Genomic DNA, 12027 nt, shown 5'->3' on the forward strand with positions numbered 1-12027 from the left:
GCAGCCTCTATATTATAATGCACCCCCATAGGCAGCCTCTGTATTATAATGCACCCTCATTGGTAGCCTCTGCATTATAATGCACCCCACCCCCATAGGCAGCCTTTGAAGTATAATGCACCCCCATTACAAAAATAATAAATCCAATACTCACCTCTCTTCCTCCCAGCTCCTGTGCTACTCCCTGCTCTCGTGCTCATCTCCTGACAGCGGGCGCCGGGCAGTGACGTCAGCGTGACCGCTGTCAGACGCTGAGAAGGGGATGATGGGAGAAGGAGCTCTCGCTCCTTCTCTCATCAATGCAGTCAGCTGTATTGGCTAGACGCCGATACAGCTGACCCTGCGATGATGGACACGGGCCCACTGCTGGCACAGGACCCCCCACCTCCTGCTCAGGGGTCTCATAGCGGCCGGGCGGCAGAGCAGGGAGATCGATTCTCCCTGCTCTGCCGCAAAATGTAACTGAATTGGAGCACTGTGCACGCCGATACAGTTACAGTAGCGCAGCTCCGGTTGGGCCCCCTCAGAGTGTGGGGTCCGGGGCCACCACCCCCTCTGCCCCCACCCGGTAGCTATGCTACTGCCTCCTGTTGCAGATTCTCTCATCTCTTGGTATCACAGATTTGGCCCTATCCTGGATCTTGTTATATCTATCAGATCGGACATTCAGTGTCTCCCTCTCCCATACCACCTCCTCACCTCACCCCTGTCTGTCGGTGTTCCCCAAGGTTCAGTTCTAGGACCCCTACTCTTCTCCATCTACACCTTCGGCCTGGGATAGCTCATAGAATCCCATGGTTTGCAGTATCATCTCTACGCCGACAACACACAGAACTACCTATCTGGACCTGACATCACCTCCCTACTGACCAAAATCCCACAATGTCTGTCTGCTATTTCAGCTTTCTTTTCTGCTCGCTTTCTAAAACTGAACATGGACAAAGCAGAATTCATCATCTTTCCCCCATCTCACTCTACCCCTCCACCAGACCTATTCATCAATGTCAATGGCTGCTCACTTTCCCCAGTCCCGCATGTTCGGTGCCTCTCTTTTAAGCCACATATCCTTGCATCCTCCTGCCGACTCCAACTCAAAAATATTTCCCGGATCCGTACATTCCTTGTCCAAGAAACTGCAAAAACGCTAGTGCACACCCTCATCATCTCCCACCTTGACTATTGCAACCTCCTACTCTCTGGCCTCCCCTCTACCACTCTTGCACCACTCCAATCCATCCTACACTCTGCTACCCGACTAATCCACCTGTTTCCCCATTAGTCCCCAGCCTTTCCTCTCTGCCAAGCCCTTCACTGGCTTCCTATTGTCCAGAGGCTCCAGTTCAAAACCCTAACTATGACATACAAAACCATCCACAACCTTTCTCCTCCATACATCTGTGACATGGTCTCCCAGTACTTACCTACACGCAACCTTTGATCCTCTCAAGATATCTTTCTCTACTCCCCTCTTATCTTTTCCTCCCACAACCGCATGCAAGACTTCTCCCATGCTTCCCCTATACTCTGGAACTCTCTACCCCAACACATCAGGCTTTCACCTGCCACGGAAACCTTCAAAAGGAACCTGAAAACACACTTCTTCCGTCAAGCCTACAACCTGCAGTGATCCTCAGTCTACTGAACCAACGCATGAAGCAAAACACAAAACAAATATCCTGGAATAAAAAAGTAAAAAAACTGCTCAGACCCAGTTTCTCATTTGAACCAACGCATGGCCTACTCTACCCTCACCTAGTGTATCCTCACCCATCCCGTATAGATTGTGAGCCCTCGCGGGCAGGGTCCTTTCTCCTTCTGTACCTGTATGTGCCTTGTATTGCTCATGTTTATTGTACTTGTCTATATTTGCCCCTTTCACAAGTAAAGCGCCATGGAATAAATGGAAATGAAAATGTATAATAATAATAATAATAATAATAATAATAATAAATAATAATAACTTTGTGGCATGTGTACTGAAGATGCTGACGTACCTTGGAATCAGCCCCCAATCCATCCTGTGATGTCTATATGCTCCCAGCCCATCCTGTGATGTCTATATTAAACTAGCCTGTTCTGTGATGTCTATATGCTCCTAGCCCATCCTACGGTGTCTGTTTCCCCAACCTGTCCTGAGATGTCTACAGTTGTGGCCAAAAGTATTGACACCCCTGCCGTTCTGTCAGATAATACTCAGTTTCTTCCTGAAAATGATTGCAAACACAAATTCTTTGGTATTATTATCTTCATTTATCTGTCTTAAATGAAAAAACACAAAAGAGAATTAAGCAAAAAGCAAAACAATGATCATTTCACACAAAACTCCAAAAATGGGCCAGACAAATGTATTGGCACCCTCAGCCTAATACTTGGTTGCACAACCTTTAGCCAAAATAACTGCGACCAACCGCTTCTGGTAACCATCAATGAGTTTCTTACAATGCTCTGCTGGAATTTTAGACCATTCTTCTTGGGCAAACTGCTCCAGGTCCCTGATATTTGAAGGGTGCCTTCTCCAAACTGCCATTTTTAGATCTCTCCACAGGTGTTCTATGGGATTCAGGTCTGGACTCATTGCTGGCCACCTTAGAAGTCTCCAGTGCTTTCTCTCAAACCATTTTCTAGTGCTTTTTGAAGTGTGTTTTGGGTCATTGTCCTGCTGGAAGACCCATGACCTCTGAGGGAGACCCAGCTTTCTCACACTGGGCCCTACATTATGCTGCAAAATTTGTTGGTAGTCTTCAGACTTCATAATGCCATGCACACGGTCAAGCAGTCTAGTGCCAGAGGCAGCAAAGCAACCCCAAAACATCAGGGAACCTCCGCCATGTTTGACTGTAGGGACCGTGTTCTTTTCTTTGAATGCCTCTTTTTTTCTCCTGTAAATTCTATGTTGATGCCTTTGCCCAAAAAGCTCTACTTTTGTCTCATCTGACCAGAGAACATTCTTCCAAAACGTTTTAGGCTTTTTCAGGTAAGTTTTGGCCAACTCCAGCCTGGCTTTTTTATGTCTCGGGGTAAGAAGTGGGGTCTTCCTGGGTCTCCTACCATACAGTCCCTTTTCATTCAGACGCCGACGGATAGTACGGGTTGACACTGTTGAACCCTCAGACTGCAGTGCAGCTTGAACTTGTTTGGATGTTAGTCGAGGTTCTTTATCCAACATCCGCACAATCTTGCGTTGAAATCTCTTGTCAATTTTTCTTTTCCGTCCACATCTAGGGAGGTTAGCCACAGTGCCATGGGCTTTTAACTTCTTGATGACACTGCGCACAGTAGACGCAGGAACATTCAGGTCTTTGGAGATGGACTTGTAGCCTTGAGATTGCTCATGCTTCCTCACAATTTGGTTTCTCAAGTCCTCAGACAGTTCTTTGGTCTTCTTTCTTTTCTCCATGCTCAATGTGGTACACACAAGGACACAGGAGAGAGGTTGAGTCAACTTTAATCCATGTCAACTGGCTGCAAGTGTGATTTAGTTATTGCCAACACCTGTTAGGTGCCACAGGTAAGTTACAGGTGCTGTTAATTACACAAATTAGAGAAGCATCACATGATTTTTCGAACCGTGGCAATACTTTTGTCCACCCTCTTTTTTATGTTTGGTGTGGAATTATATCCAATTTGGCTTTAGGACAATTCTTTTTGTGTTTTTTCATTTAAGACAAATTAAATGAAGATAATAATACCAAAGAATTTGTGTTTTCAATCATTTTCAGGAAGAAACTGAGTATTATCTGACAGAATTGCAGGGGTGTCAATACTTTTGGCCACAACTGTGTATGCCCCCAGCATGTCTTGTGATGTCTATATGACCCCAGTCCACCTGTGATGTCTATATGCCCACAGCCCATTATGTGATGCCTATATGCCCCCAGCCTGTCCTGTGATGTCTATATGCACTAGCCCATCATGTGATGTTCATATACCCGCATTCCATGGTGTGATGAATTGTTTGACCAAATAGAATAGAATAAATTGAGTTGATAATTTTGTAAGGCCTGCAAATGGTCTTTGGCAGTAAAAAGGTTACCTACACCTGGTCTAGGGTGTCTTGATTTGGACTGGACAGAATGAGAGGTATTCTTGTGCAAAAAGGTTCTATTTTGAGGGCGGTATCAACAAGATGCCAATGATCAATTAGAGAAAACCTGGTCCTTTTGTAGGAATGATGGGACTGCGCTGAAATAAATACATTCTCAGGAAAATCTAAGATGGGATGCATATGGGCAGTAATCTGTAAGAACCAGCGCACCAGAGAATCAACCATAGTTTTAGTCTGGTGAGGTTACTCAAAACGTTGGACATGGATATGACCCAGTCATGGGAGATTTGATTCTTAAAAGAGGTCTTGATCGGGCCTGTGTTTTAAGGTGCTGAGAACAGAGGGCATCTCACTGATCACATGGCAGAAGGTTTTTTTTGCACTAAAAGCATATAAGATCATGAAAGGGATGTCCCATTGGGACTAAAGGCCCCGTCACACTAAGCGACTTACCAGCGATCCCGACACCGATATCAAGGTGTCAGGATCGCTGGTAAGTCGCTATGTGATCGCTGGTGAGCTGTCACACAGACAGCTTCACCAGCGATCAGCACAGCGATGCCGAGCGCCCGGCATCGCTGGCTATCGCTGTAAAAAATAGAATCAAAATAAAAAATATAGTTATTCTCACCATCCGACGTCGCGTTCAGCCATCCTGCCTCTCTCCACGCTCCGGTCCCAGTGATCCTTTGCACGAATGACCGCGAGATGTCACAGTCTCGCGGGATAACAAAGTCTCGCGGTCATTCGTGCAAAGGATCACTGGGACCGGAGCGTGGAGAGAGGCGGGATGGCTGAACGCGACGTCGGAAGGTGAGAATAACTATATTTTTTATTTTTTTTATTATTTTTTACACCTGATCGCTGGTCTCCCGCTGTCACACACAGCGATGCGGGAGACCAGCGACCAAAGAAATGTCCAGAGATTTCTTGCAGCGATCAGCGATACCGGCAGGGGGGCCGCTCGCTGATCGCTGTCACACACAGCGATCTCGCTGGTGAGATCGCTGTTATGTCACAAAAGTTGTGACTCAGCAGCGATCTCGCTACCGAGATTGCTTAGTGAGACGGGGCCTTTAGTGCTCTTTATTTTTGGACAATATGTAAGAGAAAACACGGGCGGCACCGCTATTACCGTAGTTAATCCGAGCTGTGATCAGTTATCAGGTTGCTGGCTTGCCTTCAGCCACGGGTGCTCTTCCTTGGGAAACCACAGCAATATCCATAATCCAATGAAGAAAAGAAGGACTGCGCTCACTGGGCTAATGAAGAAAAACTTGCTGCTTTATTGGCACATGTAGAACATTCTGGCCGGGGGAGTGAGAGCAGGAGTGAACAAGGAGCTCTTTATTTTTGTATCGTTAAACTTGGCTCTGTCAAGCATATGTAGCTGCTTCTTCAAAGTTAATCTTTGGAGAGAAGTTTTTCTCCATCAATGGAGTAATTCCATTCTTCCAGATAATTCAAGTATTTTGTAAAAGAATTGTTCCTACACCTGTAGCATAGACATCCACTTCAAGGAATAATCCACTGTTGACATCTGGATGATGTAATACTGAAGCAGAGGCAAACTTGAATCAAGAAGCTTGGAGGCTTGAATTACAGAGTCTGGCTGGTTCTCAGAATCAGTGCCCTTCCAAATGGGACCATAAAAGGAACTAAACTTGAGAATATTCCTGATGAACTACTTGTGGTAGTTTTTAAAGCTAAGGAATCTTCCATGGGCTTTGAGGCCCACTGGCTGTGGTCAGTCCAGAATAGCAGAAACGTTTTCTGGATCCATAAGCAGGTAACCAGATGAAATTATATATGCCAGAAATGGCAGTTCATAATGCTCAAAGAGTTATTTTTCAAGTTTGGTGTAAGCTACATGAATTTGCTTTGACTCCAGATCTGTGTAGAAGCTCATTATGTCATCCAGGTAGACTAGAAAATACTAGTATAGTGAGTTTCATTAACAAAATGTTGGAACACATTTGGAGTTTTGCATAATCCAAAAGGCACGAAGAGACCATCTGAGATACGAATGAGGTTTTCTATTCATCACCCTCTTTAATGTAAATTAGACTGTAGGTTCAACACAGATCTAATTTAGTAATGACACTAGCACCCTTAAACTGATCTAAGAGTTCAGAAATGAGAAGTACGGTAGATTATGGTCCTTTAAGGAGTTGTACCAAGTTTGGAAGTAATTTCTTATTCATATAATAGGGGATAACTTCCTGTTTGCTGGAGGTCTGACCATTAGTACCCTGACTGATTCTGAGAGCAGAGCACAGAAGAGCCCTGTCTGAATGAAGTGGAGGTTGAGCACCTCGGCTTCATTCATTCTTAATAGGAGTGCCAAAGATCAGGCAAAAGCATTGCTCAGCCATCTTCAGCGGTCTCTCTGAAACAAAGCTCTTCTATGCCTGCTCTCAAGTTTTGTGGGGGTCCCAGCGGTCAGACCCCCAGCTTTTGGGGAAGATAACGCTATTCTGATAGGGAATATTTTGTAAACTTAGTACACTCCTGTGAAGAATATTGGAGATATAATTTTATGTCAATCATCTGTATTCTATTGGGCATGGAATTATAAAAAAAAAAAAACCTTCAGCCAGTGCAGTGGTAACATGACACCTGGCCAGCTTCAAGCAAAGGGATTCACCCCCCCCACTAGCGGCTGGTATGCAACCTTCTACAGGAAGACCCCCTGTGGATACAAGCCATGCGGCCTGCGGCCTTGGTTCAGCCAGCTAGGATTTCATAAAGGAGTTATGGAAATACTATAAGTCCTACCTGTGCATCGTGAATATTTCCGAGATCCCCACAACAGGAGAAGCACCTGTGTTATGATTGAGTCACCGTAGGAGGCAAAAACAAAAATGCTAGCTAAGTCCAGAAAACCAGAGAGGTTGGCCGCTATCGGATTGCAGACCCCTGATCCTATCACAACAACTAACAGTAGCCGTGGGGGGTTCCTACGATGCCCTAGACCCCTCGATCACAGCCGGAGAATTAAATAGGCCTAAAGAAAGAAAGGGGAAATCTAAACTGCCCCAGAGCAGACCCCAAAGCAATAGGCACCCACAACATATAATGACAGTGAAGCAAGATGAAAACACTAACACAGACAGAAAGATAGACTGAGCAAAGATGGGGCCCAAAACTACCTAGATAGGAAAGGACAGGAAGGCTGCTGTCTGCAATCCATAAAAAACCCTATGAAAATAAGAGCCAACAGACTGACAGTGAAAAAGGCCCTGAAGATGCTAGGCTTCAAAAAAGCTATGTCAGTACTCAGGAATATTCTGAAGACAGAGCAACCGGCAAAAGGAGATTCAGCTCATCCCAGCAGGGAATGGCAGAATCCAGAAAAGCAAGGAAAACAAACACAAAACATAAATGCAAACAGGCAAAGCAGAAACTTAGCTTTAGGGAAGCAGGAATCAGACTGGTGTCCTAGGAGTCCACAGAGAAATCACCCGCAGGGCAGGAGGGCGTCGGCAGCCTTATATCCAGTCAGTGACTCCACTCAGCCAGTCATCCTCACAAGACTCAGGTGCCTGATAATCAGGCTCATTACCTTCCTTTACCAGAATAGGGAGTTCCCCAGACCTCAGTGAAGAAGGGGAAAATGAACTCACAACAGTACCTCCCCCTTGAGGAGGGGTCACCGAACCCTCAACCACGCCACCAGGGCGATCAGGGTGAGCCCGATGAAATGCATGCACCAATCTTTTGGCATGAATATCAGAGGCAGAGACCCAGGAATTATCCTCCTGACCATAACCCTTCCACTTAACCAAATACTGGAGTCTCCGTCTAGCCAAACGGGAATCCAGTATTTTCTCTACCTCATATTCCATGTTACCTTCAACCAATACAGGGTCTGGAGGTGCCACCCCAGGAACAACTGGTTCAACAAACCTCTTCAACAAGGACTTATGGAACACATTATGGATTTTAAATGTGACAGGAAGAGCCAAACGAAAAGAGACCGGATTAATAATCTCCAAAATCTTGTAAGGTCCAATAAATCTAGGCTTAAACTTAGGAGAAGCCACCTTCATAGCAATATTTTTTGAAGATAACCACACCATATCACCAATCTTAAACTGGGGACCAATGGTCCTATGTCGATTGGAAAACCGCTGGGCCTTTTCCTGGGAGAGAGATAACTTATCCACCACTTGGTCCCAGATCTGGTGCATTCTCTCCACCACAGTGTCAACACCTGGGCAGGCAGAAGGCTCCACCTGCCCTGAAGAAAATCGAGGATGAAACCCAAAGTTACAAAAAAAAGGTGACATCAGAGTGGCAGAACTAGCTCTATTATTTAAAGCAAATTCGGCCAAGGGCAAAAATGAAACCCAATCATCCTGATCAGCGGAAATAAAACATCTCAAATACGACTCCAAGGTCTGGTTTGTTCTCTCTGTCTGCCCATTGGTCTGAGGGTGAAAAGCAGAGGAGAAGGACAACTGAATTCCCAGCTTGGAACAGAAAGTCCTCCAAAATCTAGACACAAACTGAACTCCTCTGTCAGATACAATGTTCTCAGGAATCCCGTGCAAGCGAACCACCTGTTGCAAAAACAGGGGCACCAACTCAGAGGAAGACGGCAACTTAGGGAGTGGTACAAGATGAACCATCTTAGAGAACCTATCACAAATCACCCAAATAACAGTCATTCTTTGAGAGACCGGCATATCAGAGATGAAATCCATTGAAATATGAGTCCATGGCCTCCTGGGGACCGGCAAAGGCATCAACAACCCACTAGAGCGAGAACAAGATTTAGACCGGGAGCAAGTCCCACAGGACTGCACAAAATTCCTGACATCATGAGACAAGGTGGGCCACCAAAAAGAGCGACTCACCAGATCACTAGTACCAAAAATACCTGGATGACCAGCCAATGCAGAGCAATGAACTTCAGACATCACTCTCTTCTTCCACTGGTCAGGAACATACAACTTTCCACTGGGACAACGCTCAGGTTTGTCCTCCTGGAACTCTTGCAGAGCAAGTCTCAAATCGGGCGAGATGGCAGAAAGAACTACCCCTTCGCCTAAGATGGTAGCAGGCTTGGTCACCACAGGAGAATCAGCAAAGAAACTCCTAGAGAGGGCGTCTGCCTTGACATTCTTAGTTCCAGGAAGAAAAGAAACCACAAAATCAAAACGTGTAAAAAACAAGGCCCACCTAGCCTGTCTAGGGTTCAAGCGTTTAGCCGACTCTAGGTAAATCAAATTCTTGTGGTCAGTGAGGACCACAACTTGATGTTTAGCTCCCTCCAACCAATGTCTCCACTCCTCAAATGCCCATTTCATGGCCAACAGTTCCCGATTCCCCACATCATAGTTACGTTCAGATGGAGAGAACTTTCGGGAAAAGAAAGCACAAGGATTCATTTTAGATGTTACAGGATCCTTTTGGGACAAAACAGCTCCTGCACCAATCTCAGAAGCATCCACCTCTACCTGGAACGGGAGTGAGACATCCGGTTGCCGCAAAACCGGGGCGGAGGTAAATCTTCGCTTCAGCTCCTGAAAGGAAGCAACAGCCTCCGGAGACCAATTCAACACATCAGCACCCTTCTTAGTCAGATCAGTCAATGGCTTGGCAATACTAGAAAATTTTGCTATAAATTTCCGATAAAAATTAGCAAACCCCAAAAACTTCTGGAGGGCCTTCAAAGAAGTGGGCTGAACCCAATCATAAATGGCCTGTACCTTGGCCGAGTCCATTTCAATAGTTGACGGAGACAAAATAAATCCCAAAAATGAAATCCCCTGTACTCCAAAAAGGCATTTTGATCCTTTGACATACAGGGAATTCTCCCTCAAGATCCGGAACACAGTCCAAATATGTTCCACATGAGAATCCCAATCCTTGGAGAAGATCAAAATATCATCCAGATAGATAATCAAAAATTTATCGACAAAGTCTCGGAAAATATTGTTCATGAAGCACTGGAAGACAGAAGGGGCATTAGTGAGCCCAAAAGGCATCACCAGGTACTCAAAATGTCCCTCCGGAGTATTAAACGCCATCTTCCATTCATCCCCCTGCTTAATGCGGATAAGATTATACGCCCCCCTGAGGTCAAGCTTGGTAAACCAGCAAGCACCTCTAACTCTAGAGAATAGATCCGAAATCAGGGGTAACGGATAATGATATTTAATAGTAATTTTATTGAGGGCACGATAATCAATACAAGGCCTTAAAGAACCATCCTTTTTGGCCACAAAAAAAAAACCGGCACCTAAGGGTGAAGAGGATGGTCTAATATGACCCTTCTCCAACGCCTCCTTAATATAGGACCGCATAGCCTCGTGCTCGGGTACAGATAAATTGAAGAGCCGACCCTTGGGAAATTTACACGCCGGGCTTAGTTCAATTGCACAGTCATAACTCCTATGAGGAGGCAAGGACGCAGACTCATTCTCACTAAATACATCATAAAAGTCCGCCAAATAGTCAGGAACATCATGCGACTGAGGAGACGTGGAAAAAACCGGAGCCTCACTAAAGGCACACCGACAACCCCAACTCACCACAGACACAGACTTCCAATCCAAAACTGGATTATGAATTTGCAACCAGGGAAACCCCAGAACAACGGCATCATGCAGACCATGCAACACCAAAAATCTGCAATTTTCTTGATGGTCTGGGGCGACCCGCATGACCACCTGGGTCCAAAACTGAGGTTTATTTTTAGCCAAAGGAGTAGCATCAATCCCCCTCAAAGGGATAGGCGTCTGCAGAGGTGTCATTGGAAATCCCCAACGTTTAGCAAAATCCAAGTCCATTAGGTTTAGCGCTGCTCCCGAATCCACAAAAGCCTTGGCGGAAAATGTGGACAGGGAGCAGATCAGAGTAATTGCCAGAAGAAACTTAGGTTGAACACCACCAACAGAAAACGTGTGTGCAAAGCGTTTCTCTCGTTTAGGACAAACAGAAATAATATGCGAGGCATCTCCACAGAAAAAACACAGCTTATTACGCCTTCTGAACTCCTGACGTTGCGCCTTAGACAAAACTCTATCACATTGCTTAGGTTCAGACGTCAGTTCAACCAGTGGCAACACCTCTCGTGCAATCCTGCGTTCACGTAAACGCCGATCGACCTGAATGGCTAATGACATAGAATCGTCCAGACCAGAGGGAACAGGAAATCCCACCATAGTATCTTTTACGGCTTCTGACAAACCCTTCCGAAAGAGAGCAGCCAAGGCATTATCATTCCAGGTAGTAAAGACCGCCCACTTTCGGAACTTTTGACAGTACAACTCTGCAGAATCTCGACCCTGGTTTAATGCCAACAGGGTCTTTTCAGCCTGATCAATAGCATTAGGTTTGTCATACAACAACCACAAAGCTTGAAAGAATGCGTTCACATTAGTCAGAATAGGATCATCTGGTTTCAAAGAAAACGCCCAATCCTGGGGATCGCCACGCAACAAAGAGATGACAATTTTAACCTGCTGCATGGAGCTCCCTGACGAGTTAGGCTTCAAGGCAAAAAATAATTTACAATTATTTTTGAAACTCAAAAATTTAGATCGATCCCCAAAAAATACATCAGGTGTAGGGATCTTTGGTTCAACAGCATGCGAACGAGCAAGGTAGGCGGAAATTCCCAGCACTTCCGCAGCGAGCTGCTCCACACGATCAGACAATTGCTTTATCTCCATTGAGAGAGAAAAAAAAATTCCCCCTACAGCCTCAGAGATATAGAGGAAAGAATATACACACACCCTTTTTTTTTTTTTTTTTTAAACACAATTCTTTCCTGCTATTGAGTACCTAGGATCTGCGGTATGGCGGGTGATTCTGTTATGATTGAGTCACCGTAGGAGGCAAAAACAAAAATGCTAGCTAAGTCCAGAAAACCAGAGAGGTTGGCCGCTATCGGATTGCAGACCCCTGATCCTATCACAACAACTAACAGTAGCCGTGGGGGGTTCCTACGATGCCCTAGACCCCTCGAT

At 45.4% G+C, this 12027-nt stretch overlaps 1 long non-coding RNA gene across 3 annotated transcripts in view; it reads right to left on the reverse strand.

Moving 5' to 3' along the window:
* The window catches only part of LOC141096307 (uncharacterized), a 140534-nt gene that overhangs the window by 25286 nt on the left and 103221 nt on the right, over positions 1-12027 (reverse strand). The window lies entirely within an intron of this gene.

Source organism: Dendrobates tinctorius, unplaced genomic scaffold (genome assembly GCF_039654945.1).
Source record: "Dendrobates tinctorius isolate UK_male_01 unplaced genomic scaffold, ASM3965494v1 ptg000073l, whole genome shotgun sequence".
NCBI classification, from domain to species: Eukaryota; Metazoa; Chordata; class Amphibia; order Anura; family Dendrobatidae; genus Dendrobates; species Dendrobates tinctorius.